Here is a 25,788-nt window from a genome sequence, read left to right on the forward strand (position 1 = left end):
GAAAATTATGTTGATGTTAAATTTGAAGAAGAACCATTAACTAGTGATGAGTGGTTTCATATAATGCAACAAAATACTCTTATTTATATATTATTATTGATGAGAGAAGCCTACTTGTTTTGGAAGCCAAGTGGAAGACAACATGTTTGTAACAAATTTTGTTTAATGACATTTATTGACAAGTAACAAGCAAAAGAATGATTCTCTGATGGCATATATTTAAATGATATACCCTATGTGTCCCTACAATTGGTCCACATAAGAGAGGGAGGATGACCTCTAGCAAAGATAAGGGCATCAGGTGTGAAGGCCCTTGAGAAGATATTAATCAGGACGATGGTGTCAAAATTAGGACTAGAAGGGCATATAAATCAAATATAGATGGACCCACAAGCTAACATAATGACCATGCTCCTTCACTTGGTGACAATTGAATGAGATCTATGGGATATGGAAGATGGGGAGACTGATGAGGTAATAACCTCAATCAATAGGCATATGAAACAATGGTATCCTCTTGTTTCACCAATGACACTTTCCAACTTTCAAACCTAAAAATGTCTGAAACTTGATGTTATCAGTGTTAAAAAATCTTACGGTTATATGATTAAAATTATAAAGGGCATAAAAAATAGGGCATAGACACATAATCAAATCTCGAGCATGATCTTACTGTTAGAAAATATATTTGACATTTGAAGCACTAGATAGACATTATTCTTTGAAGAGAACATCTGCACGACGAAGTACCATAAGGTGTATATTGTTAAAATCCCAAGAATCATTTGCCTTTGGCCATGTTATTGTTGTTGTTGTTTCCTTCCAGTGGGTGGAACGACATTCTTGCCTCTTTCAGGTGATGCCATGATTCTTAATAATATTAACGAATACCACTCCTTTCAGAATTATCAGGCTGAATCACATATTGAAATCATTCTAAACCTTGAAAAAACAATCAATGGGGTTTTGGGAAGAAAGAGGAAAAATACAACAAAAAAAAAACCAATGGGGTTTTGGGCAAAAAAGAGGAAAACTAAACTCAGAAGGAAGTGTGGAATCGTTGTCCAAGTGCGAGTCGAAAGTTAAGATATTTTTGTACTTTCCACCTATCACAAAATCTCGCTCAAATTTATCGTGCTTGGAAATATCACTCAAATTTAACGTGCTTGGAGGGATTATATTTTCCAGTGTTCCACGGGGACTCGCCCCCCCCAGGGGTCTAGTTTCCTTGCTCCCCCGCTCTCTGGGGACTTGGGGACTAGAAGGGGATGTTTCCCCATGCTCCCAAAAATGAGGAAACTCAGGGGGACGTGCTAGGGGGGCGTTTCCCTTCCATGAGGGGGTGTTTCCTTGTTGTACAAGATGTTTGTACTGGCACTGAGATTTTAACGAGATATCCCAGGACTGCTGCGTATAACACAGTCCCTTCATCCGAGATTTTCATCTTCTAATCACTGTTATATTATGCTGTCCAACATGCTTAAATTGCTACAGAAGAACCACCGAGATCAGATGTCAAGACTGTTATAGACAACCTTGGATTTACCATGCTGTCATCTACAGCTGCGTGCCATTAATGTGGGACCTTGTACCTGAGTTTATAACTTTGACTGCGGCTGCCACACCTGTCATTTTTTAGCGTGAACAGTTCTTCTTTTGGCTGTAAGTTACATGTCTCTTAGACTGTGTAGAAGTTTCCCTGATCTGTGTGTAATTTCCCTTCATGACTGTGTTTTAAATTTCTTTCCTTACTGCGGCTATATGACAACGGATCTGCATGGTTGCCATCTATGTCTGCGGTTATATCATGTCATGGATCTATTGTGTGGCTCATCCTCATCAGTAGCGTGGATATCCTCATGACTGTGTATGACTGCGTGGGGTATTATATGAATGCCCAACATATATATTCAATGTATTTATTTCCAGCGTATATGCCATGTATGGACTCCAAATTACATTAACGTGGTTCCATATTCATATGACATGAACAACATTTGACATGTGAATAGCGTCTAATATATAAACATCGTATGTATACATATCACACCATGAACAGCTTCATGAACATCGTTTAATATATGAACAGCGTCTAATACATATCTCACCAAGAACAACCATGAACAATTTAATGCATATCTCGCCATGAACAGGCCTACACTATGCTTTGCAGCTTTTCAATTCAAACCAAATTGGCAAATTGTCATAGTGAACTCAATTAATAAATTATATTTTATATTTATAATTTTTTAAGACCGTGACGTTCCCCCACGTTTCCTAAAAAATGGTAGGGAGCTTTTGCATAGGCTGCTCCCGCGCCCCCTCGTCCCGGAACCTTGGTGGAACACTAATATTTTCCCTAATTTAATAATAATAGGATGCATTTATGTTGTTATTAAAATTAAAATGGTATTAAAGAATTTTTATCTATTAACAACAATAGTCTTGGTGTAAAGATTCATTTATCTATTTTGAAACATGTAGTACTACAATTTGATTTCCATTTTCAATTTAAATTTTAATAAAAATTAAATCCAATGCAAATTAATTAATTTGTATTTTTTCAATAACGGGAAACCCTATTATAACTCAGTTTTCAAACCAGAAGTGAGGACATCCATCTTTAACTATTATCTACGAATGCATCCTAACATACCGATGTTATTCAAGGAAAACCACATCACCTGGAATGACCTATTGTTGGTCTATAAAGGGCCAGGCTTTCATGCTTGCCAAATGCCTCTATGTCTTCACCAATTAACATGTTTCCATATGTTCAACGAAGAAGAGGTCTTAGCAAAAAAGAATCACTTTTAGGGCATACTCTAGGCCTAATCAATTAATTTATAGCTCAAAGAATGTATTAAACTTAATAGTTGAAGTTTTTTTATTTATCGAATTCTATATTAATACAAGTTGTCTTTAGTGCAAGATCTGCTAGCCTTACATTGATGAAAACAACCCCTGATTCTCTTGCTATTTCCTTTTCAAGTAATGTTTTCCTAGTTCCATGAGGGCCATATACGAAAACATTGGAGGATTAAGGAAATTCTCCGCCCAAACAAATTAGGCCTCTGTAACGTAAGAATAACTAGTTTATAGCGTTCCTATTTAACTTATTTTAACCCTCCAATTGAGTCAAAGGTTACATCAATATCATCTATATTGATAACAAAAAACTATCACAACATGTGAGAGAAAGGAATCACAATCCAAAAAACACAGTGCACAATTAAAATGACTAACATAAATGACTAATTTGTATAGTTGTAGTACTTTTTAAGTAGTCATATTTTTGTTACTAATCTAAATTAGTCATTCACGTTAGGTATTTTTAGTTGCATTACTTATTATCTAGTCTTATATTTTAGCCTGAGACTAAATTAGTTATTTATGTTAGTCGTTTTTAGTTGGGTCACTTAAGATTGCTCATTTTTTGTAGCATTTCACTTGGAAAAGTTGTGGTGACTAAATTTTTTAGTCACCTCGTCACTAATTTCATCATTTTCTACTAGTGTAAAGATCGTCTGATTCAATTAAGCAGAAGTTAAGTTTTGAATTATTTTATTCATTCATTCATTATGGAATGGGTCGACCCTAACCACTTGGGTAACCGCTTGGGTCAACCTCAACCCCAGGTACACACTCAAGAAAGCCTATAAAAGGAAGTGACATCAAGCTCATTTGGACACACTCAATCAAGGCATGTTTCTATTCTTATATTTTTGTTTTTGGCTTACACAGTTTCATCGGTATAAGTTCGCATTGGGTCCAAAAGTAGAGGAGAAAGGTTCACTCTGGGTTAGGGTTTCTTGTATCTCAGTTGCTGGCATAGATCAGAAGTTTTTCTTCCTTGGTCACAGGAACAAAGTTGGTAAGCGAGCAACTTTGGCTCTCTAGTCACTCAGAGACAGTTCAGACAGAGCGAATCTGAGTTCAGAAGTAGATTGGAAGGATCTGGTCCCTGGTTGCTTGCACCAGGTAGCTATGGGAGTGATCATGATAATGCAGTCGCTAGCATAGCTTAGTCAAATTGTGACTTTGGTCCTCTCGCCGCTCGCATAGTTTGTCAAGAGAGTGACTGTGGGTTTTTACAATTCGGTGTTGAGGTCACATGCACAGGGACCTCCTGGGAGAAACTCTGTAGTTACAATCACCCTCATATTGTATTCATGAGAGAAACCTTAAAGTTTCAGTTGCCTGCAAACAATGTTGATGAGAGCGACCTAGTTCAGATCTAGGGTTTGGACCTCTTGACTTTAGCCATCTTCAATGATCTGATAGATCTGTGTTTCTCTATTGTTATAATAGATCTATAGATCTATAGCTGCAAATCATATGTATTGGGTTCATTGTACTCGTAGCTGAAATATTTTTATGGTGATCTACTAAATAAGATGATTTGAAAGGGTTTCCCCCTTATGGGGTTTTTCCCTGGTCTTGGACCAATCTACTGTCTCTTATGGTTGTGCTATTGTTTTCTCTTTCATTGCATACATTGTTCTTTCTTTAGTTACATTTATGGTTGGTTATACTAATAATAATTGGATGCACTGTTAATGAAAATATAAATTGGGCTAAAGTAACTAATACAACATTGAAAAATATGAGAATTTAGCACTATTTATAGTTGTCTCGCACTAAAAATAAGATGTGGTGGCAAACTTTGGCCCTACAATGAAACTTCAACCTTATTCACCAATGAATTATCCTTTACTATAATTCACCCATCTTCTTTATCTAAAATTATCAGACTCATATATCTACACTTATAGCGAAGTTTGTATGCTTATAGTTGTCTCCCACTTAAAATAATTTGACATGAGTTTATTTAAGAAGCTGACATGTAAAATATAAATTTGTAGGCTAACAACAAGTTGAATTGATTGAGGAAGAATTTGACATATCAAAATAGATTTGAATTAAACTTTAAAAATTTTAAAATCTTAAATGTCTTCCTGTGTGTGTGAATAATATTCAATTGTTTATTTTAATATGAGGCTTGCTGACGTAAAAATAAACCTTTACCAAATTTTTAAATTCAAAATATTGTAGATCCAGTCTATCAAACATGATATGCAAACACTGTAGATCCATTCTATTAAACATGATATGTAAACACTGTAAGGGAATTACTCAACTTCCATTAACATCAGAACTTTTGGTTCTGTCATATTAGCAGAAGGCTTCTGCATGCCTGCCCTCGGCTCTTCTAAGGACATAGTCCCATTTTTATCTCTATCGATCATGCCAAACATATCTTTGATACCAAAAACTTCTTCCACATATAAACATTCAACAACTACTTAGAAATGGACACAAAATTTAGTTGCAGTGTTTGAAGCCGAAAAGAGACATAGCATTCAAAATTAATTTCAAACAAACCAAACAACTATTTGCAAATGATTTGGAAGAAAAATAGCCTCAAAGTATAACCAACCTTCAGTGCTTGCTTCTTGAACTTATTCATTGCAGAAAATTGTTTTAGCCTTGCTCTGACAATATCCCCAAGAGGAGCATTAGGAACCTTCTTGGAATTTTGAAGCCATGTATGTTCTGAATAGGAAGCACTAAAAAAATGCATTGTTATTGTTAGCATACATACCTTGCATACAAATATATCGATATACTATATATAAAATTTCACATGGAGAACAAAACTTTGCTTCTCATGCTCCACAAACATGCCTACCAAGAATGACAATGTCTACATTATATATATAGATATGCGTGTGTGTGTGTGTGTGTGTGTGTGTGTGTGTTTACACACACACACACGGAGTAACTTGGCCAAGTCACAATATGGATCAACCTAGCTAGTATAGCTTGGATGAGTTACAATCATACAATCTGGATCAGCATAGTCTATTAATTAAATTAATATAAATTAATTAAAAGTTTAATTAATAACTTTTGGCTATACTAATTTCTTTACAACAGAGTAATAGAAATGTTTTTTAATGTGTTTATACATAAAATTAAATACATCTAATACATCTGATAAATACATTAAACAAAAGCCATAGTGTGCACTGTGGAGAAAAAATACAATGAAAAACATTTTTTCCCTTAAAAAAACGTTGAATTTTGTTGGACGAATCTGCCTTTCAACTTGTATCATCAGAGGCTTGACACCATATTCTTACCTTTCAATTACTCAATTTAGACTGACAACAATGATACCAGATTCTAAACCAACATTTAAAACAATGGAAGTTTCAAATATTTCCATTTAAGTTTCAAATATTTCCATTAAATAATAAACTACTCACCAATTTACAAATCATTTTAACTTTCCTGAAAAAAAAATTATTCTTCATTCCCAAAAAGAAAAATACACTATCTTATTAAAAATGTTGAAGTTTAATCAATACAAAATCTGTGATAATTGTCGGAAGACACATTTCTCCTTTTGAAATCTCATTTCATCATTAAAAATCTGTAATTTGTTTTTTCTACTTTGAGAAAAGTAGGACCATTTCATCATTACAAATTTGTAATTTTTTTCCTAACTTCTAACAAAAGGATGCTCATTTTATCATTACAATTTGTAATTTTTTCCCTTAACTTCCAAGAAAAGCATCCATTGGAATAGTTTAATCTTGGCTTTCATAGTCAATCACTCCTATGAGATTTTCCCCTGAGATTGGTAGGATAAAACCTCATGCAAATCAACTGATCTAGACCTCATGGATTCATCAACACAAATTGTCATGGATTCTCAACACATTGTTAATGAAAACAACCTTAAACCATGTTCATCAATTGACTCTCCAATGGGGAGAGATACATGGAAAGCCATGATTTTGTAACAACTTGTTCATCATTTGAATACATTGGTAAACAAAAAAATTGTTGATGCCATTATTGTTGTAACACAAAAAAAAATCCTCCATTGAATTTGTTGGCAACATATTTTGTTAATTTTACTCATTTCATAGTTTAGAAGAACAATAATTAATTCATTAAATAAAAATGGAGCATTAATAACCAGTTATGTGTCTTCACATACATAGTTTGTTACAATATTGATTCGAATATGTAAATTCTAATTTTATAAAAAATAAATCTTCCTCGAAACCAAAAAGGACAGATGCCATGGTGTCTATAGCTCCAATTGACTATAATTGTACTCCCCTTTGTCATTTCCTATAATTGTTCCCCTTGTCTTGGTCTGAGATGTTAAAAGAATAAATGCCATTAGTTCCTCACTTTAGAGGGATTGTGTGGTGATGATGTTAATAAAGGAAAAATGTCATTGTCATACCATGGGACAGATGTCAATGCAATGACAAAAGGGTAGACGAAGGTTGGCCTGACCATTTTCAAGAAGAGATATCTATCAGTGTAACTAGAAAATCAAATATGACTCAACATATACACATTAGGATATGATATGCATCTAAGGAAACCTTTGGAAAGAAGTCCTAACGATCCATTTTGCATACCAAACTCAATGCACCCACATAAGTTCATATAATGATTTCTTCCTCATCATGTTTTGACCTCATCATATTCCTTTGTTGGTGTTAATCATCATATCCAAGTGTCAAATATAAAATTCTAGGCTAAATCCCTCTTGTAATATTCCATCATTCAATGACAATACATATTTATTTTTCATCATTCTCCTATAAAATAAGGCATTTGCAATAAATACATATATTATTCATTTTATTGAATTTTCTTTTTATAGGGATCAGAAAACCCATTAAACACGGTTGAAAAATGGACATTATGCATAGAATTTTCTTGTTATCCCAATCGAGGCCAAGTAATGATTACTTATGTTCTATGAAATATTGTGATGAACAAAGTCCTCAAAAGGAAAAGGAATATACCTGGAAATACAACAAACAATGAAGAATATTATATTGCATTGATAAAAGGTTTAGGAACAACTAGGGAGTATGGATCCAATGGAATTGTAGTCTTCATCAATTCTGAACTTGTGTGCAATGAGATGAATGGCATGTACCAAGTCAAAAAGGAGAGGTTGAAACAACTACATGGAGAAGGAAAAAATATTGTTAGTCAATTTCAATCATTTAGAATAACACATTGTGCAAATGTTAATAGGATGTGTAGTGATTTGTTTTATGGGTCAATGCTAATTCAATATTTGTGTGTGGAATATGAATTGGTGTTAAGAATCTCTCCATCAATATTTATTGATGGACATTGTAAGATATCTTTGATATGTCTGCGTTTTTTAGTTATAAATGTGGTGTTTTTAATGACCATGTGTTTTTTCAATACTATACTAAGTGTGCCCCCACTATGTAAGCACAACTTGGTGAACCTGACATGTTTTAGAAAATTTTGTATTTAATTCTCAAAATGTGCACTTTAGCATTTGTGTTTTTAGTCTTGAGTATAATATTTTAAATGAAGAATTTACACCAAATAATTTTGAAGAAACCCTTGGATAATTACATTAATTTTCTGAATTCTTGATCTTTTTAAATAACAATTTTAAATATTTTTAAATGCATGAGGTAACTTCAAGTGTTACATCAATTTTTTGAATTCTTGATCTTTTTAAATAGCAATTTTAAATATTTTTAAATGCATGGAGTAACTTAAAGGGTTTTTTTAAAGATCATATATATATATATATATATATATATATATATATATATATATATATATATATATATATATATATGTATCTGTATGTATGTATGTATGTATGTATGTATGTATGTATACATACATACATACATACATACATACATTTCATGGATTGAGGCCTTAGGTCATCACACAAGCATTTTCCAATTGATTCTTTGAGGCAAGCATCAAATGAGTCTCATGGGTCGACTAGAGGGTGAATTTCGATGCATGTTGACGATATTGGTCATGGATCGAGGAAATTATCAAATGAAGTGGGGGAGGTCCATCATTCATCACATCATGATCGTGGTATATATATGTTTATGTGAAATTTTTTAAATGACATTTGAATATAATCATATGTAAATACATATGAAATTGATTTTTTTTTTCAATTTAGGTTTATTAATTTATAATAAATTTCATCTTTTTTAGGAGCATCGACTAGGTTGAAGAGAGTATCAAATAAATCAATGGAGGGCCATCGTTCACATCATCATGTTATGGTATATATATTTTTATGTGCATTTACTTAAATGATAAATATGTAGAATCAAATGTACATACATATATTAAATAGATTTTTATCAACTTAACTTAATTAATTTATTATATTTTTTTATAAGCTTCTCTCGCTATGTCGTCGCATGATGGTGGTAAAAATTCTCCTGATGGTCAAAAAGCTCAATCAAATCATGTACCTGGGCGTGATGGTGCTGAACCATCTCCGTGTGGTCGTTAATCTCAATCGGATCATCATGATCCTCATCATTTTGGTAAATTCTATATATATATTAATGTTAAAATAAATTTGTACAAGTAAATGAATTGCATGTACATATACGTGTACATGTCTATCTTGCATGTGTGTAAATACATTTGAACATGTTTTTGTATTTATGTAATCATATTGATGCAGGGGGTGAAAATGTTAATCAAAGGAGATGTAGGGAAATTCAAGAAGAAGACCATATGCCAATTACCACCTATCCAGATGATATTCATGATGAGCTTCCTTGGGAAGAAAATGTCCAAAATTGTACGTTACAAAGGTGCATAGGTCATTATTCAAAATTGAAGAAAGATCTTGCGAGTTTGGACCTCCCTGTAGAGAGTCGACACAACTTAGAAATAGTTGTGCACTCTCTAAGCTCATTTCTTGATATTTACAAGAAGCTTGGGACAAAAACTGATTGATTTATAGATATTATGAGTTGTAGAAAGGAATTAGTGGTGGGTCCCGTTAAATGGGCTGAGGTAATTAGAAGGGTTACAAAATCACATGAAAAATCTATGTTTAATTTCAAAGAAGGGTCGCAAAGAAAGATGCTCAACGTACAATATTTCAAGCACCCTGATATATCCCACCATTTGTATGATAAGTTCCTTGTAGCGTATGGAAATCTGTTATGGAATGATGAGTTTCCACATTATTTTGCAAAATTGTTTTATGTAGAATTATTTTTGGGTATGAGATCTGATTATACTGACCTTCCATCTGACTTTTATGGTACTGGGAGAAGTCGGACATATGAACGTACGAGTGCATTAAGGGATATTGAATTTCCTCACCATCCGCTAGATTTGGTACCTCAACCTCCTCGTCTAGTAACTCTTTGGTTGGATATGGATGCCACTTCTCAGATTGGTCGAGAAACAAGGGATTCCATTATAGACAATATCCATAGTACATTGATTGGAATTGATATCGGTCTCAATCGATAAAGAGCATGAGTTGGTGCACATGCTAATTTTGTATGTAAAATAGATGAGGAGATAGATAATATGAATATTGGAGAGGTTAAAGCATATGCAAAGGATTGTCGTGATGGTTGGAAGACCTAATTGGTCATGAGGAAGAACGCGTGGGATCGGTATGTGTTAATGGTTAGGGTGGATATTTTAATGTAATGTAATGTATGTGTTAGTGTTGATTCACATACGTTTTGTTAATTTTTCAAATATAATGTAGCATGAATGTATCATATGTACACCATTTGCAGTTAATTCATTTGTTGAACGAAAAGATTGATAATATCATGGTCCCAGGTTTAGGTTCCAATCAAGATATGTTGAGATATGTTAGTGTTTTGTTTGAAGAGTTCATGTTAATACTATTATTCTAGTTTTATTATATCGGTATTGCGAAGATATATTTTTACAAGAAATAATTACATATATATAACTAAATGTTAATAGATTCTGAGTCCATCTGACGTTTTCGACATAGCGCCACCCTCTTCCTCCCTAGTAGGAGATGTCTCAAATATTCGCTTGTTATAAGTATTGAATATTTCACTTTTGTTTTGTTATAAATTGAAGCAAGTTTCATTAAAAAATGATATCTCTATCTTATAGTTTTAAAATTTGTTAATTTTAAGTTTGTTGAGATGGTTTCTGTTCTCCAGGGACTTTAGCCATGGAATCAACAATGGGGATAGGATGATCTAAATAATTTGAAAAAAAAATTAACATTTTTTTTAATATTGCGAGTTTATGCATTTTCATGTGCAATATTAAATTTTTAATATATACATGTACATGTATTTATAGGACATCCATGGGGCTGAAATGTAGGGGGAACAACATGAGGTATTTCATGGAATTTGAAACTTGGGTAGGTTATAGGGATTGAATCGTATAGACAATTTGAAAAAGTTCATACTTGATTTTTTTGATATTGTAAGTTTATTCATTTTCATGTGTAATTTTAAATTTGTAATATATACATGTAAATGTATGTTGTGGGGAAAAGTATCCAACACGGAATGACCCTATCCCACTCTAAGGGTGATAGTTCCTTAGCAACAGTAAAAGCAAAGCTATCTAAGATTACTTCTTTATGACATGCAAAAGAGGAAAGGAAGAGATCCACTTACCAATGTCTTGCGCAAGTGATCGATCCAATCTTCTTTCTTTGTTGCTTGCTCCCAGCTCCTTGTCTTCTCACGGGCCCAGCTACACAAGATCCTGCAAACAAGACGAGAAGAGGAAACTACAAGAAGCATGCATTCATAATTGATTCAAGGATTAGCATAAATCAAATACGCAAGTAAGACAATACACCATTGAAACACATGCGAATAGAAGAACCTCAAATGCTTTATTAATGGAAGAAAGTAAGGTTCAGGCGGTGATACAACCATAAGAGGCCCAATCCAGCATCACCTTCCCGATGGAAAGAAATCTCCTCTTCACCTCCCTCAAGCAATCACCCAATACTCTCAACTGTAAACCAACAGCAATTCTTTGCACAAAATTCCGGCCCTCAGATCTCATGGGATGAGATCCTTATATAGAGTTTTGGAGTGAAGATAAGTCAGCTTGATGTGTGATTGTTGTCCTCTTCAACCCCAGTTGTTCTTCAGTTCTTGAGTCCACTTGGAGATTCTACCTTCCACTCGGAGTTTTAGAACCTCTTACTCTTCACTTAGGCGAATATTTTGATCCAAGTGTCAATTTGGAAGCTTCCTGGGCACTGACACATTGAGGAAAGATTCCTCCACATGTCCAAACTCGCTCAGCGCAGGTAGCCTTTGATGAAGTTGACATTCAGCGCAGGTACACCATGGAGCAGTTGACATTCAGCGCAGATGCTCAGTGGAGCAGTTGCTATGATCCAAAATTGACCTGTTTTTGAGTGTTTTTCAGTGGAGAACTGATCTGAAGTGTTGTGGTTTGCTGACCTTGTTCCTCTAGGGGTAGGAACAACATGTTTAGGGACTTTGGATCCCTCAGATTATCGACATTTCATGCTTCATGCTGTAAGGCACAAAAATGTCTATAACAGTTGCCCCCTAAAGTATGAGGTCGTTTATCGGGTGAAATGCTTTATTAGGAGGATCCGAAGTTCATTCAATTATCGGGAGGTGACCTGTAACAAAGTACAATACAATACATTATTTTTCATATTGCTTTCATGATCTAGCTGATGTAGGCATTTCCCATGCTCAGCTTTATAAATACATTTTCTGTACATAAACAGACGATCGTCTGATAGTAGACTGATAATTCTCTGCTTAAATTATCATCCTTTTAGTAGGATGATCATCTGTTGCACATGTCTATGTCTTTATCTCCTGAATATATGTCGCAGCCCGGATGGATGAAACTAGATCCGGGGTCTTCAAATTGTCCGATCTTCACTCTAAGTACAGGTCGATCCATGTGAGAATTTTTTGGAGTCGAACATGGAAAGACATCGCTTGATTACCAGTCAATGATGTAAACTGTTAACAAGCGCGAGAGGAATCACCGATAATGATGATGACCCTCAAGGTACTGCAGCACAATTCACGTGGCATGAATATAGGATTTGGCGTCGAACACCACGCAAAGTCTCCCGGTCGAAGGTCATTAATGTATACCTGTCGCCGGAAGTGAGAAACTTGCCATTGAGGCATGCAAGCTTCAAAGTACTGAGGGGGTTTTCCTAGATCAACTTCTTGGATGATGAGCTGATGTCGACAAGAAGTGATCTGTCAAAGGAGGGCCTTAATGAATCCCACATCAGTGACACGGAACGGAGCTAGCAATTGTGATGATAGTGAAAACGATCTGTGAAATATGATTCAGGGTGGCGGTCATGAAAGGATGAAAGATGATGTATGGCAGTGGATGGGACCCGGTTGACACTCTCTGAATGACATCTCTTGAACATATAACGACACTGATGTGATGGATCGGTAGCATTACCCCAAATGTGGATGGTATGGCGAGACCATGGTGAAGGGACCGGTGAATGAAAACAACCCAACCCGATGTTTTTACGGAGGCAAAAGTGTCATGTTCAAGAGCGACTTGCTACCATTAAGCTTTGAGGTTCTCCCAATTTTTCCCCAGTCATTTCTGACCAGTACCTCTTTATTTTTTTCAAGCTTGAGGAGGATAACATATGCTTGTTCTATAACCCGCCCTTCGGGCAAGCCCATCGCTATATTTTAACGAGCCTAGCGATAGGGAAACTCGTTCTCGTCTAAAGACAAGTTTGTCGCTATTCAGTATTTTTTAACGAGCCTAGCGACAAAGACAACTCGGTCCTTTTCATTTTTAGAGAGTCTAAAAAGGGTACATAAAGTTAACTCCAAAGGTCCCTTTTCATCATCTAATCCCTTAAGTCCGAAAAAGTATAAAACAATACAGAAGGGATGAATGTTCGATAGTTTTATCGAGCCGAACTAGACAAGCGCTCGATATTTTTGTGCAATAATCCCTCAGGTCCAAAATGATTAAAATCTAGAGGAGGGATAGCTCTTCCGGTCCTTTTAACGAGCTGGAAGGCCAAAACTCGGCAAACTTTTCATATTTTACGAGTCAGTGAAAAGAGCTCAAAGAAGACTCGTATTTTGAGGAACGAGTGATAAACAAGGATAGCAGCAGATTCCAGGTACAGGTTGGAATTTTCCAATCACGGCAGTGTCACAAGGATGGCTAGGTGAAATCACTCTTCGCAGCTGTTCCTCAAAATAGGTAAACAATCAAGGGGATGTGAATGATCGGCCAAATGACGAGTGGAGGTGACGGTGCAAACATGACCAAGGTTTTTATGGCTGATGAATCTACGGTCTCAAATGGCTATTTACCGGTTCATTTTTTATTGATGAGCTTGAACTCTGGGGGAAGCTTGCTCACAGGTGCATTTATTTTTTAACGAGCATGAACTCTTGCTAAAACTGCTCGGTTTTGCGTTTATTTTTTAATGAGCATGAACTTTGCCAAAACTACTCGTTTTTGCGTTTATTTTTTAATGAGCATGAACTTTGCCAAAATTGCTCGTTCTTTTGCATGCCCCCAGCATCATAATAACACATGTCAAAGGAGGGTGCCCCCCAAGCTTCATTGCATTCAACTTGGTGGTTGGAATGAAGGTTTACCTTTGAATTTTGAAAAGGGGATTTGTTTCAATTTTTAATGAGGTTGACATAGTAAAAGAACTATCCTCATGACTCCTTGTTTCATTTTTTAACGAGGTTGACACGAGATAAGAACCGTCCTCGGGGCCCACTATATTTACAGTATTTCCATTAGGGCGATGATCCATGCTGATAAAATGTTTAGGAATCTTCCGAATCCGTTAGATATAGAAGATTTCAAATTGTAGGTTTCCACTGTGGCTACTTCCGCCAGATTACTCGCCGGCGGTAGGGCAAAAGTACCCATTAAGGCAGGGTCTTTTAGGAGACCTACTCCAACATTTCGAAGTGAATGATCGCTTCCATGGATCATTGGAATGCTTCCCGTAACTTGTGAACTGTCGGGGAGGAAAGTTTGTTGGTCGACGACTGTAATCCCTCCTTGAAAGGGAAATGCAATCTTCCTGAAGTAGGTCGACACAACTGCGGCCATGGCATATATCCAGGGCCTTCCCAGTAGGATGTTGTAATCGAGGTTTCCATCGATTACTTCAACATCAACTTCTACTGTTTTGCCCCCCAGTTCAACTTGCAAGTTAGTTAAAATCCTGTATGGAGTGTATGATCGTCCATCAAATGCTTTTAATGGCATTGACGATTTCGACAAGGGTGGTGAGCCTAAATTTTTCCAGCAACTCATCGACATAAGACATGTAGATGCCCCCTCATCAATAATTGTTCGATGAACAGTCTTGTTGAGGGCTTTCACTTGAATAAGGAAAGCTAGTTGAGCTGGTAACTTAGGGTCATATCCTTTATGATCAAAGGCCACAAGATTGGAATCCATTGGTCCAATCCCACCTATCGCTGATAATAAAGCTTGCTCTTGGGAGGGGAAATTTTGCAGTACCTCAAGTGTCGACATAGCGGATGGCGATTGGGCCAAGTCCTCTACTATATTGTAATTCTGTGCTATTTTTGCACGAGGATTAAATGTCGATTTGTGTACCACTCCCTTTTGCGACTTTATCGTTTGTTCAGGAATGATGGGTGGCACAACTTTTGTCAAAGTTGTTGTTGAACTACTAGGTTGTTTATTTGCCTTGTTGTTCAACTTCTTTCAATTCCTGTAATCTTTATTCCTTGTCAAAGCATTATTCTGCTGCTTTGAGGTGGACAACATAAGCACTTGGGATCGGGAAGCATTTTAATTAGCAACCAGATTTTGTCTTGGATTAGGAAACAGATCAGTCAATACTGCTGGGGTTTTTGAACTCTTGAAGAGTTTCTTAACTTCAGCTATATGTGGACAATCTTTCGTCCAATGATCCTCATCGCATATATGACACCCTTTCGGGGGTTTCCCTTTCCTTTTCTTTTTCTTCTTGCCCCCTGGTTGCTTCAATTGTTTTCCCTTGTTGGTCGACATGGCATTTACTTCTGAGGCAAGAAGTTCCTCATTTGCATTTTGACTAGAAATTTTGCGTTTACCAGTCACGCCATTACTGGCGTGAGAGTCAGTATTCGATTTAGGAGGGGGAGGAATTGAAAATTCAGGTCTGGGGGCGTCAGGTATTTTGTCGTAGAGCGTGCCAGACTGAGTATATACTAAGTCCAGATATTGAGCACGAGCAATGACCTGCTCCTCTGTTACGACTCCCCCCTTGGCCACATCTTCCGTTATAGCCAGAAGTAACGACTTTATAAACCATTCAGCTAACAGCTGATCGGGAACGTAAGTTTTCACCATCCTACGACGACGTCACCACTCATGTATATGATTAGATATGTGAGTGGCCGTTGTCTGTTTGAAGTTGGTAAGGAGTTTTGTTCCCGTTTCATACCTTATCAGTAATTGAAAATGGGTTAAGAAAGTCGTGGCTAAGGAGCTGAAATTGTCGAAAGAGGCTCTTGGCAATTCAATGTACCATTTAGCCGCTGGACCTGTCAATGTCCTCTGGAAGAGGCGAAGTCTTATCGAATCATCGTTTAGAGTGTTCGATGAACACCACAGATGAAAAGTCATGACGTGATTCGACGAGTCTTCACCTGGATTTCCATTGAATTTAGGAATGTCCGATGGAAGTTTATGCGGAATCGCTGGCCACCAAGGGGCATAAGCAATTGGATCATTCATCAGCCGGTTTAGATCTGGAAATTCTAGAGTTGCTACAAAGGGAAACTATTGGTTCAGGTTAGGCGAAGCATATCCAGGATAAGATGGTATTGCCTGAGCAATGGGTCTTTGCAGACGAGCATAATTCTGACAACTTTGACAAAGTTGATGGGCATAACCATTATAGCATGGTTGCCCATTACTTACAAAGACTTGTTGCTCAGGTCCTTGATATGATTGCTGGAATGGCGGCTGTTGAGATTGAAACAGCTTTGGTTGTTGGACCATTTGCTGTTGACCAATACTGGATGATTGACCAAGATTAGGAGTCACAGTACTTGTTTGAGCTTGAGTCGCTCCAGATAAGGAGGCACTACCCTGAGATTGTGATTGAGCCACTGAGACAAGAGGTTGTTGTATTACAACAGGTAGCGCTTGTACTTGCGACACATTCGCCATAGCAGGTGTGGTGGGAATATTCGACTCAGGGTGTACTGGTTGCATTGAATATGCAACTCCTGATCGTTGAGGCAGTATTGGTACCCAACTGCTGGATGTAATTCCAGTTTGACCTGATCCTTGTTGTAAACTCTCATATGGTTGTTCTCTAGGAGGGAACAATGAAAGAGCATACTGCCCTCCACATGGTGGAAATCCAGTACTTAAAGGATAAATTGGCCTTTGAAGACACATTGGATCAATTTGTTGAGTTTCAACATAAGAAGTACCAGATGATAATCTGGATGAAGAAATAGGAACTAACCATATTGTCGTCCCTGATTGGACTTCGGCTTGTTGTTGACAATTTGCCGGGACAGATGGTATACCGGCGAACATCGTTGGAGTAGCAGCAGGAGGTTCCGCTGCTGCTGTGTCAGACGACACGGTCCTAGATGTCGACAGTTGTTCAGACATATCTAGTCTATCCAAAAGATTTCTTAGCGATTCTACAAGAACTTACGATGCCAAAAGACTAACTTCGAAGATCAACGCAGGAATAGGAGGTGATTATGTTCCGTTTAAAATGAATTTTATATGACGACGCTTTAGACACAACTTGCTTTTTCACTTTTTAAGAGTCGAGAAAAAGCTAAAGATGACTCTAGTCTCCTTCGATGTATTAATGAGCCCGAAGTGACAAATGCTCGGATGGACTTTTTCAGTTATAGAGTTTGAAAAAGGCCAAAAGAAACTACTCTGGAGTTCTAGGCAGAGGGTGTGCCAAACCTTTCGCGAAACCACAGAATACGTTTTACGGTACGAGTGGTCGATCTTCGTGAATGCTGTGTTCACTACATCGCGATCAGTAGGGCGGCCGACACGGCTTCCTATGGATAAAGTCTTTGTTCCTATAGGGGTCTCCCAATATACGCGACGGTACGTGGGAGCACAAGTCCGTATTAGTGCTATCGTCCCTCAGGAGGAATCACCCACCTTCGTAGAGATCGACAGTCACTATGTTTAACGACGCCGGAACACGTCTCTACCTAGACCTCTACTGTGTTTCATTATGTTTCAAAGCATTGTTATGTAAATTCAGTTCGTTTTTGGTTGATCTTGCTTAGCAGTTTGCCTTTATGGATCACCACGTGATGTACGATACAACTCCTAAATGTAGTCTAAGAATGATAAGCAAGATTTTTCAATTCTTTCAACTTATGAAAATCTTAACTACTGAGGGAAAAGAAAGACATCATCTTTTCAAACAGATCATAGAGCACACACTGATGCACTTTTCCTAAATCGACATGCAAACTGTCAAAATGCACATGCACAATGCAAGTATTTCTTTTCTTCTTCCTTAATGTTGATGTATTACAAAAAGAAAGCTGTTGTATGATTTCGAATTCAATTTCAAGCGAAAGCAAACAAGCTTTTGTCCAATAATCAAAAGAACACCTTAAGATTCACTCGTTTCAACACAAGAAATACTGAAATTCGAACCATATAACGAAATCAAATGCTCAAGCAGCTATGAACAGCAATAAACTAGCTCTTAGAATCACATCGACACTTTATCACAGGTCTAGATCCAAGAGGCCACAGCAAGACTAGTTCACTTTCGCTACGGGAAACTGTGAATGAAAGTAAGAAATACAATAAGAACAATCACGGTTTCTTCACACAACTGAGGTGGAATGATGGCAAAGAAAGATAGTTTCATATGGGTATACAGGTTGACAACAGGCTGCAAAAACAATACTGAAAACCGGGCAACAGAAAGCAGGGAACCCCAGTTGCACAATGCAAAACTGGTTCAGCGCAGGTAGGACACTGTCAGTTTGACATTCAGCGTAGGTAGCCCCTTCGGGACCTGCGTTGCAGCGCAGGTAGCCTTCACTGCAGCTGCACTGAAGAGAAAACTCTCGTCTCTCTTTGGTTCCGGGTCACAGATTGCTCAAAAATCAACTGTTTTAGGCCAAATCAGAGGCTATCAATCAAGTATACTCTAGAGGATGATTAAAGGAAGATGAACACTATCACAAAGAGCTAATAAGAGTCCTTGTGGATTAGCTCTTCAAATCATAAACATGCCCAGAAATGAGCTAGAGTAGCTGCCCTCTACTTTGCCTTCGAATGATTCGAATGCAGTTCGATTCGGTACTCCCTTTGTTTAGGAAATGAATAGCAAGAAACACAAGCTACCAACAAGACATGATCCCCAGCGGAGTCACCAGTCTGTTGTGGGGAAAAGTATCCAACACGGAATGACCCTATCCCACTCTAAGGGTGATAGTTCCTTAGCAACAGTAAAAGCAAAGCTATCTAAGATTACTTCTTTATGACATGCAAAAGAGGAAAGGAAGAGATCCACTTACCGATGTCTTGCGTAAGTGATCGATCCAATCTTCTTTCTTTGCTGCTTGCTCCCAGCTCCTTGTCTTCTCACGAGCCCAGCTACACAAGATCCTGCAAACAAGACGAGAAGAGGAAACTACAAGAAGCATGCATTCATAATTGATTCAAGGATTAGCATAAATCAAATACGCAAGTAAGAAAATACACCATTGAAACACATGCGAATAGAAGAACCTCAAATGCTTTATTAATGGAAGAAAGTAAGGTTCAGGCGGTGATAAAACCATAAGAGGCCCAATCCAGCATCACCTTCCCGACGGAAAGAAATCTCCTCTTCACCTCCCTCAAGCAATCACCCAATACTCTCAACTGTAAACCAACAACATTTCTTTGCACAAAATTCCGGCCCTTAGATCCCATGGGATGAGATCCTTATATAGAGTTTTGGAGTGAAGATAAGTCAGCTTGCTCTGTGACTGTTGTCCTCTTCAACCCCAGTTGTTCTTCAGTTCTTGAGTCCACTTGGAGATTCTACCTTCCACTCAGAGTTTTAGAACCTCTTACTCTTCACTTAGGCGAATCTTTTGATCCAAGTGTCAATTTGGAAGCTTCCTGGGCACTGACACATTGAGGAAAGATTCCTCCACATGTCCAAACTCGCTCAGCGTAGGTAGCCTTTGATGAAGTTGACATTCAGCGCAGGTACACCATGGAGCAGTTGACATTCAGCGCAGATGCTCAGTGGAGCAGTTGCTATGATCCAAAATTGACCTGTTTTTGAGTGTTTTTCAGTGGAGAATTGATCTGAAGTGCTGTGGTTTGCTGACCTTGTTCCTCTAGGGGTAGGAACAACATGTTTAGGGACTTTGGATCCCTCAGATTATCGACATTTCATGCTTCATGCTGTAAGGCACAAAAATGTCTATAACAATGTATTGTAGAGGTTATCCATAAGGTAGCAATGCATGGTGAACACCACAAGGGTGCAATGGAGGGGGAACACCATGAGGTGTTGCATGAAATTTAAAACTTTTTATAATTTTGTTTCGATGATTACATTATCATTTAATTTTAAAGCATTAAAATTTAATTTTAAAGTACAAAATATTATGTATATATGAAATTACACATGTTGTAGGTTTTAACCCTGTACAGAAATTACCTGCATACAAATTCTAAAACACAGAAAATAAACAATGCGACAGCATAACACATAAAACACATATACACAGAGATTTTCCCTTGGATCCCAAAACTGGGACTACTAGCTTGATTTTTCATTATGCTCCTTTCAATGTTACAATACATATTTAAACATGACGAAGCATCCAATACCATGGATGGAAAACCATCGTGTCCAAAACCATGGACCGAAAACCATCGCGTCCAAAACCATGTGCGAAAAACAAGCACAAAACCATAGGTAGGTTCGCCCAACCTAATATAGGGTCCAAAACCAAAATTTTCCAGGGCGCCGCCCTGGACCCCATAGAGTTGGGTTACCTGCACCCCTCAAACCCCTTGTGACTCCCCCCGCTACGCAATCGGCACAACGCAGGGGGGGCTTCGCCCCCCTTCTAACCCCTCAGTTAACTACGTGGGCTAGTCGTGGAAAGAATATAACACAACCCAACATTCTCCCATTTGTTGTTTTCTTTCCACAGGGGGCCACAAGAGAGCTTAGTCATTTATCCAGCCCTGCAATGTCCATTGTTTCTCTACACCAAGAGAACTTCTCAGAGCTCACAGATTTTGTCAGTGCATCTGCAGTATTCTTCAAAGTGTCCACCTTTACCAGCAACACCTTTTTGTCTTCTATCATATCCCTCACAAAGTGATACTGAACATCAATGTGCTTTGTCTTTGAATGGTAAGCAGGGTTCTTTGCCAAGAAAATTACACTTTGGCTGTCACAGTCTATCCTTACAACTCCCTGTACTAACCCCATATTTGAACACAACCTCTGCAACCAAACAACTCCCTTGATTGCATGAGTGGTTGCCATGTATTCTACCTTTGTAGTTGATAGTGCCACTATAGATTGTTTCTTACTCATCCAATTGACTGCACCTCCAAATAGGTAAAACACATACCCACTTGTAGATCTTCTCTGATCCAGATCTCCAGCCCCGTCTGCATCAACCAAGCCACGAATATCCAACACTCTGTCCAATCCTGGTATTCCTTGGTGGCACAAACCATATTAATCACTAGTGCCACGCAAATACTTGAAAACCCGCTTCATTGTTGTCCAGTGCTCCTTCCTTGGTTTTGACATAAACCTGCTCAATACTCCCATTGCATGTGCCATGTTTGGTCTAGTACAAACCATCGCATACATCAGGCTACCGACTGCACTTGCATATGGAACATGGGACATGTCCTCTTCCTCTTCTCATGTCTTGGGACATTGTTCAGTAGATAACTTTACACCTACAGGTATAGGAACCTTCACCGGTTTACTATCCTGCATATTAAACCTCTGCAATATTGTCTCAACATACTTCCTCTAGTTTAACTAGAGATTCCTCTTTGTCCGATCTCTTTTAATTTCCATGCCCAAAATATAGTTTACAGCACCAAGATCTTTCATGTCGAATTTGGAGGACAAATGGGTCTTCAAATCTTGGATAATTTATTTGTCATTTCCAACCAGCAACATATCAACCACGGTCACCAATTAATTTAAAAGACACACAGTGATCTTCTTTGCTTTTGGTGAAGCCAAGTCCCCGTATAAATGCATCAAATTTCTGATACCACATCCTTGGTGATTGTTTTAACCCATATAGAGACTTCTTTAACTTGCATACCAGTTCTTTCTTACCCTCAACTGTAAAGCCTTCAAGTTGCTTCATGTAGATCTCCTCTTCAAGATCCATGTGAAGAAATAATGTCTTCACATCCTTCTGTTCTACCTCAAAATCAAAAGCAATAGCAACAGATAAAAGTAATCGAATAGAAGTTACCTTAGTAATAAGAGAAAAAATATCACCAAAATCAATTCCCGGCACCTGGGAATAACCTTTTGCTACCAACTAAGCTTTGTATTTATCCACATTTCCTTCTGCATTTGTCTTCTTCTTGAACACCCATTTGATACCAATGGGTTTCCTTCCAGCCGGCAACTCCACCAGATCCCAAGCCTCATTTTTGTGCAAAGATGCCATTTCATCATCCATGGCCTCTTTCCAGAGTTTTCCATCCTCTGAATCTATTGCTTCCTTCGGAGTTCTAGGACCATCATTAGTAATAGATAAAGAAAAATTTGAACAAAAAGCAGATGGACTATACCTTTATGGCTGCCTTCTTTCTTGAACTGATCTTCTCACACCCAGAGTTTGTGGCTCTTCATCTTCTGATTCCTCCTCTAATGTAGAGTCAGATTCTTCCTCCTTTAGCTCAAACTCTATCTTCTTAGGTTCCTTTGGTTGGACTTTGTGTTTAATAACATCTTTCACCTCTCTGAACACCACATCTCGACTGTACACAACCTTCCTTGTTACTGGGTTCTAAAGCTTATAACCCTTTAAACCATCCTTATACCCAATAAAGATGCACTTTTAGATTTACTATCCAACTTGGTTCATTTCTCCTTTGGAACATGTACATATGCATCACATCCAAATACCCCCAGATTTGAAAGAGAGGGTTTCTTGCCAGTCCATACCTCTTGTGGAGTCTTATCCTCCAACGCTAATGAAGGTGATCTATTGACCAGGTAACATGCTGTCTCCACCGCCTCTGCCCATAATTCCTATCCTAACTCGACACCATTGAGCATGCTTCTTTCCCTTTCCATCAACGTCTTGTTCATTCTTTCTGCAACTCCATTTTGCTGAGGTGTATATGGAGTAGTCTTCTACCATGCTATACCACACTTCTTATAGAATTCTTCAAATTCCTTATTGCAAAACTCTCCATCGTTATCTGTTCTCAGCACCTTTATCTTCTTCTCTATCTGGTTTTCCACCAGAGCCTTAAATTCTTTAAACCCATCAAAGACTTCAGATTTCTTCTTAAGGAAATATATCCATGTATTCCTTGAGAAGTCATCTATAAATGATACATAGTACATAGACTTACCCAGTGATGTAACCTTCACAGGTCCGAACACATCACTGTGCACAAGCTCTAATATCTGTTTCACCCTCTTACCACTAGAGGGGAAACTCACCTGATTCTGCTTCGCATATACACAATTCTCACAGAAATCAAAATCCAGAGAGCTATTACTCATTCCTTCTACCATACCTTTACGATGAAGTATTCAAAGGCCCTTCTCTCCAATATGTCCAAGCCTTTGATGCCACAACATGGTCTTCTCTCTAGAGACCATTAGATTTTCTGCTCCACTTTTAGGAACCACGGAATTGTTGCACCCATCAACAACAATGCTACCTTGCAGCTTGTACAAAGTTCCAATTTGAACTCCCTGCATCAATACCGGTGCCCCTTGAACCATATTGTAGGTATCCTTCTCGAACATTTTTTTTACACCTGCATCATCTAGCTTGCTTACAAAAATAAGATTTCTAGCTAATGCAGGAATATGCAGAACACTTGGAAGTGTTCTAACCCTTCCACCTTGAAACTTCAACTTTACTTTTCTGCGACCAATGATTCTAGCCTTCTCGTCATCCCCCAAGAAGACATCACCACTATCATATTTCTCATACTCTCATAACCACTCTCTATGGGGAGTGAAGTGAAAGGATGCACCTGAGTCAATCAACCATGCGTCATGATCTACATGTGTACTTGAAGAAGCCAAGTACACATCCCCACCTTCATCTGAGGTGGTTTTCACCTCTGTACAAGGAGCATCATCAGATCCTTTTCCTTTATCAGGAGCTTTAGATTTACAGTCCCTTTTGTAGTGCCCTTCCTTTCCGCATTTCCAGCACACCACCTTTACAGGTTTTCCTAGAGATTTAGATCTCTCTCTAGATTTAGATTTCCCAATCGATGACTTTTTTTTTTTTTTTGTTCTGGGACCGTCCTCATACAGACAAGGCATCACCATTCTGGCTCTCCATATTTTTCCGTCTCATCTCCTCCATTAGCAAGGATAAGAATATTTGATCAAATTGCAAGGTAGTTGTATTGCTAGCTATTGCAATAACCAGACTATCCCACGAATCTAGTAGAGAACACAACAAATTGATGCACTTATCTTCATCTAAAATTTTAATATCGATAGATAATAACTAACTTACCACAGTATTAAATGCATTCATATGCTCTGTCATTGAGTCTCCATCTTTCATCCTCAGGTTATACAACTTTTTCTGTAGGAATAGTTTATTCACCAAAGACTTAGATTGGTACAAAGTCCCTAACTTGTTCCACAAAGCCTTAGCCGTAGCTTCCCCTGATACATTCAGCAATATTGAATTTGAGACACACAATCGTATTGTGCTCTTTACCTTCTGATCTAACTTCTTCCATTCTCCATTGGACACTCCTGTTGGTTTAGCACCCGTATCTACCACGATCCACTAATTTTTATTCACCAACAAATCCTCCATCTTAAGTTTCCACAACTCAAAACTATGACCATTAAATTTCTCGATCTCTATCTTTCCACTACTCGCCATCTTCTTTCACCACTAGAATCGATCTCGCAGATCTCCCACTGAACAGGGTCTACCACAGGCCCGAGTGAAACCCCTCAGCAATAAAGGTGTCCACTTGAAGCCAAAGAAACTCTGATACCAAATGTAGGTTTTAACCCCATACAGAAATTACCTGCATACGAATTTTAAAACACAGAAAATAAAAATTGTGAGAGCATAACACATAAAACACATAGACACGGAGATTTTTTCCTAGATCCCAAAATCGGGACTACCAGCTTGATTTTTCATTATGTTCCTTTCAATGTTACAATACATATTATACATGTCTAAGCATCCAATACCATGGACCGAAAACCATCACATCCAAAATCATGGATCGAAAACCATCGCGTCCAAAACCATGTGTGAAAAACATGCACAAAACCATAGGTAGGTCCGTCCAACCTAATATAGGGTCCAAAACCAAAATTTTCTGGAGCGCTGCCCCGGACCCCATACAGTGGGGTTACCTGCACCCCTCAAAACCCCTGTGACTCCCCCCGCTATACAATCTGTGCAACCCAGGGGGGCTCCGGCCCCTTCTAACCCCTCGGTTGACTACGTGGGCTAGTCGTGGAAAGAATATAACACAACCCAACACATGTGCCAGGCACCCATGATTTTGATGAGAGCACGAGGATGTTGATAGATTGTATATTTCACTGAGATTCTCTTTGATGAAAATTTTTATTTGATAGTATTTTTATTATATTTATTTTTATGATGATATAAATTTTTTACATATTTAAAGTGAAACTATTTATTATGAATTGATCTCTTTGAT

The sequence above is a fragment of the Pinus tabuliformis genome, chromosome 6, assembly GCF_031772625.1.
Source record: "Pinus tabuliformis cultivar Carrire ecotype Pingquan chromosome 6, CPIR1, whole genome shotgun sequence".
Taxonomy (NCBI): domain Eukaryota; kingdom Viridiplantae; phylum Streptophyta; class Pinopsida; order Pinales; family Pinaceae; genus Pinus; species Pinus tabuliformis.